Consider the following 7,189-nt stretch of genomic DNA (forward strand, 5'->3'; position numbering starts at 1 on the left):
AGTACAGTCCTACAGGGGGTCATAAAAAACCCACCCCAAACCCAAAAGGCTGCATGGGCAGAATAGTGATAGAAATTTGCACTTTTCCTGCCTGTGAACATAATTCATGCAGTTAGCGCTTTATCAGAACTGATTTAACCCACTTTCTCATTTAAGCTACAGGAAAGTGAGTTCAAGTAGGTTCCTTTAACGTAAAGGACATCTTTTAACCCAGCTTTTCCTCCTGTTCATCCCACCCCCACCCAATGCTATTAAACGGCTTGAAACATGACACAAAAATACATGCCTTATCATATCGGTTGGCTTCTCTCACTATAGCAGCTCTTATCAACAGTCAGCAGCCCTATTAATGCAGTCCCCTGCAATCAGCAAGAAAAAGTAGCACTCCACAGATCTCTGATCCATCCCTTCCCAATATCATAGGCCATTTCTGGATGCTGAATAAAGAGCAGGAGCTCTTTTTATGCCAGCAGTTTGCTCCGTTACATCTGGTCTGCGTGCCCGTGGTCCATAGCTCTCACGGCTCGCCCCGTGGCAGACCCTCGAGCTGCCGATCCAGCACGAAGCTGCCCTTCCCTGGGACGCGGCTGCTGCCTGCCCTGTCGCTGCACACACCAGGTACCTTCCTACGGCGAGGCTGGGAGAGCCCTGTCCTCCTGCCCTGTGTCTCGAGCACGTATGTTTAGGGGAAGGTTTACCTGTGTAAATATTACACATACCGCACTGCTAAGTGCAAACTGCTCCAAGGAGTTATCGTAGATTTGCCTTAATCCTGTACTGCATTCTTGGGAGATGTGGTGGAATACAGCCCTGGGAAACCATTCCTCACGAACTGCCAGACTTTTTGTAGAAAAAACTGCAGAGACCCAAACCTACAGACCCTACTGCAAGGAGCAGGGCTTCAGGAGTCGAACTGTTTGGGAACTGGAAGCTGGACATCCTCACTGGGCACTAAATTTTACTTCCAAACAAGAGAAACCCAGACCCCAGCAGCTGTATCCCCATTCTTTTTAGTAGAGTTATGTTTGCCATGTTTCAGTGCTCACCGCATATACTGACAATCCCTGTACTAATTGCTTTCCTCGGGTTATTTTCAGTTCATGGGTTGTGGTACTTCATTTAAGATTCCCAAGAAATTACAAAATAATGTAAAGAAGTGTTTTCAAAACTGCTTGCATCTCCCCTCGTTCCCTCCTGAGGAGCAGAGGAGGATGGGACTGGGGTGTCCTTGAGATACTATAGTTGATCTTAGCTAACAGACTGAGAAACAGGGTCGGCAAAAACAGACAGAGGAAGGGGATTGCAAAACACCAGTGAAATCCTTTCCCTTGGGATTTCAAGTTTGGTCGGGCAGGCGAGGCTGGCAGGAGGTGAGGGGGACGACCTCTCCACTTTTGCTCCACATGAAGGCAGGCTTGCGAGGAGGAAGCCTGTGTTCTGCCAATGCCTCTTGGGCAGAGTTTACACTGTGCGCGAGAGATTACAGGCGGTTTTTGGGGTACCCACGACACCTCTGCAAAGCCAGGGCACCTTTGGCATCTTTGCAATGCCAGGGTACCCCCAGCACCTCCGCAATGCTGGGCTGTCCATGGTGCCACTGCAATGCCGGGGTACCCACAGCACCTCTGCAGCGTCAGGGTGCCCAGACGAATGCAGGACCAAGCCCTGGGAGGCCCCACCACTCGTCCATGCCTGGGGGACTCCAGCCCAGGCAAGTCCTGCTGCCGTTCCTCTGGCTACCCAGTCTCTGGCCCACCCTCAGCAGCCACCCTCCTTCTGCAGCCCCATCAGTCATGGCCTGTGGGGGACGAGAGGCGGGCAGGGAGGTGTCTGCAGGAGTCACCAGGGGCCAGGTTTTTCCCCTGAGGCTTCATGGCCCTCTTGCAGGTGGACAGGTCAGGTAGGGAGACAAAATCTCCACTTACAACTTCTGTTGCAAGACAGAAACTGCAAGGCGTGATTGTTTGCTATGAAAAATTATCCAGGGAGAAGGCTTCTCTCTTACGAAATGCACCTCCTGATCATCCTGCAGAAACCGTCCTCGCCCTCGCTTAATGCTGCCACCCCTCAGCTTTTCAGTTCTACCTTTGACTTTCTTACAAGCTTTTAGGAATGTCTCCACGCCAGGCTGCCAAGCAGCGTGAGCCTTGCTGCCTTTCCTGCAATGCGCAGTTTCAATTAGAGGAAAGCCCCAAACCCTCCCCTAGCTTCACAGTATGGATGCAAATGGTTTAGGTTTTATTGGGGCTTATCAGATGTAATTTTCGCTGATCTAGGGTCAATTTTTTTACTCACAGTGTCGGATTATTATTCTTTAATTCACTGTTTGGAAGTGTTATTGACATATAAAATGGTGAAACATAGCAGATCTTCCTTTTAAGTATTTAATCCCCATGTGCACAAAAGCAGAGAAGTTCATACTTCCCTGACCATTTCATTTCTCTGTTTCTGACATCGTTCTCCAATGCCTGCAGAATTATTACAGATGAGAAAGAATCATTCCACGGTTAAATAAAAGTATATATAATTTTTGTAGGAAAGGAGGAAAACATAGGTATTTTCATACTGCCTTTAAGAACTTTTACCAGTGCAGGAATGGTTTAAATTTGGACCAGTGAACTAGAGGTGAAAAACATGTATTGCCAAAACAATTCCTTTCTTCTAGACTCTAGTTTGCATCAAGTTGAACATTAACACCCCACACCCCCCCCCCCCAACTTGGCACAACTGTAATTTGAAAGGTGTAAATTGCTAAACAAGTGTGTGGGGAGACACTTATTTAGATATTAATTTAGGTAACCATAGGTTCTCAGTGTCCTCTGTGTGAAACAAATGCATCGTCAGGGCAATTTAGCAGTGATAAGGAAAACTGGAAAGGTTCACATTCTCTTATTTCAAAACTTTTGGCTTGATTTATACAAGCCACCGTGTCTGTCTCATGAGCATTCAGTCCACAAAAATACATGTTCATGGTGATATAATTTTCCTGGGGAAAAGGAACAAACCTCTCTATTAGGATTATTAGGATTTTATTGTTGTTTTCAAGGAGCGATTTAGCCGTGACTGGGGAGCAGGCTGTTCAGGAGCCACGCACATCACGGATTACACAACGCGCGTGAAGCACGATAGTGTCATTACCACACCTCTATTTGTTTTAAAGACACTTCCTTCTGCTTTTAGGTTGGGTCCAGTTATTCATGGGGAGCACCTGGCTCCGTACGAGGAAGCAGTGAATCCTTCTCCTTCTCCAAACACGCAGCCAGCAAGGAAGGCCAAATTTTACTCAGGGATTTCCCACCAGATCTTCAGATCAGATCTCTTATTTTCTCAGTAAAATGCAGCGCATCTTTTTTGCATGTTCAACTGTGGAGGAAAGGCCTTGATTAAACCGGTGAAGCTAAACCACCTCCCCAAATGCCGCTAAGACATAGTGGCATAAAAATCAAAATTAGAACGTACCATGGAGCAAGTAATCCGGGTTAATCCCAGCAGTCCCTGACAGTCCCTTGTGGCGCAGGGCGGGAAGGGACCAGCCATCTCCTGTGGTCACTGACCATCCCCACAGCCTGGGGACTTGCCCCGCGGCCAGATACGGTGCCTCGTCATCAGGGGGGCACAGCAGATGGGACGCAGGGTCCGTGGTCCCACGGCGTGCCAGGAGTCCTCAACACCCTCTGGTCCAGCCAGGGCAGAAGTCCTTTGCACCATGTTTGTTTGCTCTTGTTTTCTTCAGAGACCTTGAGCTGCCCACCCCACAAGCACAAGGGAGCAAGAGACTAATTTATCGCAGTTTGGAAGAAACTGCTCTAGTTTAACACATAGGTGAGGGCAGTTGCAGACAAAACAGCAGCAACGACAGGGCTCAGAGACCCCTGGCAGGTTTTTCTCCAAGTCCATGCTCTGGACAGGGCAGGCAGATAGGATCTGCAGCACCATAAATCAACAGCAAAGGGAGACTAGAAATAGATTGTGAAATGAACTGTAAAATAAACATCTAATGTAAACATCAAAAAGCAGTGGTTTGTTTTTTCTGTCTGGGAGCCCAAGTCTGGTACAAGTTACTGGCTGATTATGCCAGGACCCTGTTGGGGGGGTTTACTGCTGGCCCCGTTTCAGGGCAAGGAGGCAGCAGCCGCTCTTTGCCGGCAGGAGAGGAGGCTGATCCCACCATGAGCATACCTGCTGTCCTTTGGCACAGCCCCGTCACGCACTGGCTCGGGTGCCTGAGCTTTGCCCACGGTTCCCAGGATGGGCTGTCTGGTTGCTCCTGACCCAGAGCGATGCCCACCTGCCTTGGTGGCCTGGTAGCAGAGATGGGGCCACCCTAAATGGTTTCAGGCTGCATCTTTCTCCAGGGCCTGGGTTTTCTGATAAGCCAGTGCTCACCCAAAGCTGCCTCTCCCCGACGTGCCTTCTGGCATCCCTGCCTGCACTAGCCCTGCTGCTCATAGTCGGTGGGGCTTTGCTGCTTGCAAATCTTCTGGTCCAGCTCATCCTCCCTGCTGGGAGGGCCAACACGTGCCATCGGCGGGGGAAGCTGGCCGCCTCTGAAACAAACTTGACCTGCTGCAGGAACATCTGCCTTTTCACCTGTATTTATACTTCTGGGCCCTCAGGTTTGCAGACATCCAGCCACGAGAGGGGTCAACAGATGCCGGAGCACGTGGTGCCCCAAGAGGAGCACTTTCTGCACTGGTTTTCATCAGGAAAAGGAAACCTGCACGGCAGGGTATCTTCTCAGAGCTTCGAGTCTCACCAGGAACAGGAGAGAGCAACTTCTGTTTGCAGCGAGACGTGCCTGGAAGATGAATCGGGAAAACGTGCAGCTTCTCCAGGGTCAAAGGGAGACGCTAGAAAGCAGAAGGAAACCAAACACCAGACTTTTAGCAGGCAGTTGCGCTACATCAATACCTCCCCGGGGTCTGGGGCACACCCTGGCTCACGCGTCAACACATCGGGACAACATTACCCAATACCTGTTACACTCAAACCAGGGGGAAAGATAACAATTTGCTGCTGTACATAGAGAACTGTGCCTCAGGTAGGAAAGGGCAGAAGTCTCTGCGCTTTTTTTGGTTTTGTTTTTAAAGCTCTTTTAACTCTTTAAGGCAAGTCATAGGAGCATGAGGTTAGAACTGATCTCAGGAGATCACCCTCCTGCTCTGAGGCCAGGCCAACAAAAATCCAAGCAAACATTTTGTTCCCCAAAACACCCTTAATGAAGGAAAGTCCACACCTCTAGGAAATGTGCTAATTATTACCCTCGTGGCTAGAACATAACTTACAGCTGCTGCAGATGAAACACAGCCGTCCTCTCCTTAGTGGGCAGGAAGGGTTTTTTTAGTAGTCTTCTATGTAAAGGGCAGTTTGTGTCCCCTCTCAACCTGTTCTAACAAATAAAATCAGCCTTCTCCCCTAAGTCCTCATTCTTGCTGACTCTGCTCATTCTTGTCGCTCTTCTTCAGACCAGCTCCAGCATCCAGGACTGCCCCAGTCCCACAACACTGTGTGCAGGAGCTCAGACAGTTTCTCACCCATTATAGCCCACAACACCTTTTTTCCAGCGCTGCTGCTTGCACCCCGCTTGCCATACATGTGGCTGATCTCTCCAACCTCAGCACAGTGCTGTGCACCTTTCTCTACTGGCTGCCACCAGGTTGATTTTCCCTCCCGGTTCCTCATGGTGGCACACGGTGGCACTCCTTGTTCTGCATGAGGGCCTTGCTTAGGGTGTGGGGTGCGTGTCCTCCAGCTGCTGGGCTGGCTGACACACCGGCAGTCAGAGGCTGCTGCCAGCTTTCGGGTTTCCAGGCCCCCATGGCCAAGGGCATCCAGCCAAGGCTGGGTGGGGCGGGCAGCACGGGGACTGGGGGACAGGTGTGGCACAAGATTAGGCTCACAGGAGGAGATGGGACAGGTGGGAGGGGAGATAGCGTGCAGGTCCTGCTTTGGAAACGCACGTGCAACAGCTGATAGTTGTTGGAGTGTCGGTGGAGAACTGGTTTCTCCCTCCAGACTCCTCTTCTATGGCCACCACCTGTGGTTCTGCCAGGAGGTGGGGGGAGAGGCTGAAAACTGACACTCAGCCAAAAAGCCTGTGGGATACAGCAGAGAAATCCCCAGGGGAAAGGGACTTTCAGCCGATCACCATTTCCCAACAGAAGAGCCTGCATCCTGTAATGCCCTACCAAATAGGGCAGAGGGGATGCCGCTGAAGACGCTGATTTTAATGGGGTGAAGTTATCCACTTCCCCTACTCAGTTCACACTTTCAGCTGTACCTACAGTTTTATTATATTTTGAGTTTCGTACATTAATTTTGTGTGAAGAAGCCGAGCACGTGTAACACTTGCGCCGGGAGCTGTGCTCCGAGCAAGCCTTAGCAGGTGCCCAGGGTGCGTGGCGTTACGGGCCATCGTTTGCGGATGACTGTCCCATGTGCGGGGTACAAGGGACCCCAGGGTTTGTTTCGAGTATCGTTACCAGCTGTTGCTGAACACAGCGGTGTGCAGTGAGATGTAGGGGTCTGCACGCTTTCACTGGCACGGCACATCCCCATGCCTGGATACACAAAATTTGGGAGTAAACTGCTTAAACGCAAACAAGGTACTTCAGCAATTTGGCGTAATTAAGATTTCAGATAAGAGGGGTCAGAAGAATGAAATTCTGCTCTCTCCATTTCTGACTACATCTCCTTTGTTCAGACCCTTGTTATTATCTTATATTGCAGGTGCCAAATTCAACCCACCTTTAACATTTCTAGTACAACTTCGTCCTGAGACTCTTGGCACATGGGTGATGTCTGAGACAAGGCTAGACCAAAAAGAAATGTGTGTGTGTGTATAGATATGTCAGACAAGTCACCTTTAGATGGTCTTTCCTCAACCATGAGCTCATCCAATCTGCCCGTATGATAAATTTGACCTTTAAGTTAGTCTTGAAAGGCTGAACATGCGTCTACAGAGGACTGTCAATTATAGTGGAAAAGAAACAGATAAGCCTTTTGTTAGCTTATGGATGAGGTGATTGGCATAAAATGTTCAAATTCTGTTAAGCTTCAAGAGGATAAGTTAGCAGGATTCTTGTCTTATGGAAATAGAGAGAATCAGAGTTTGTCAATGTTATTTTGCAGATTACGGCCCAGGGAAGTATGACGGGTGACAAGGGCCAGCACTGCCGAAGGGCAGGCA

The 7,189-nt window shown here is 49.6% G+C and overlaps 1 long non-coding RNA gene across 1 annotated transcript; it reads right to left on the reverse strand.

Moving 5' to 3' along the window:
* Positions 1-3,092: 3,092 nt before the first annotated feature.
* Positions 3,093-6,023, reverse strand: LOC309587666. The gene is made up of 3 exons (XR_014227577.1): positions 5,286-6,023; positions 3,460-4,850; positions 3,093-3,378 (listed from the first exon to the last, which is right to left on the reverse strand). It is a non-coding gene; the product is annotated as an uncharacterized lncRNA (long non-coding RNA).
* Positions 6,024-7,189: the final 1,166 nt, after the last annotated feature.

Source organism: Platalea leucorodia (assembly GCF_965183815.1).
Source record: "Platalea leucorodia genome assembly, chromosome: 3".
In the NCBI taxonomy this organism is placed as follows: Eukaryota; Metazoa; Chordata; class Aves; order Pelecaniformes; family Threskiornithidae; genus Platalea; species Platalea leucorodia.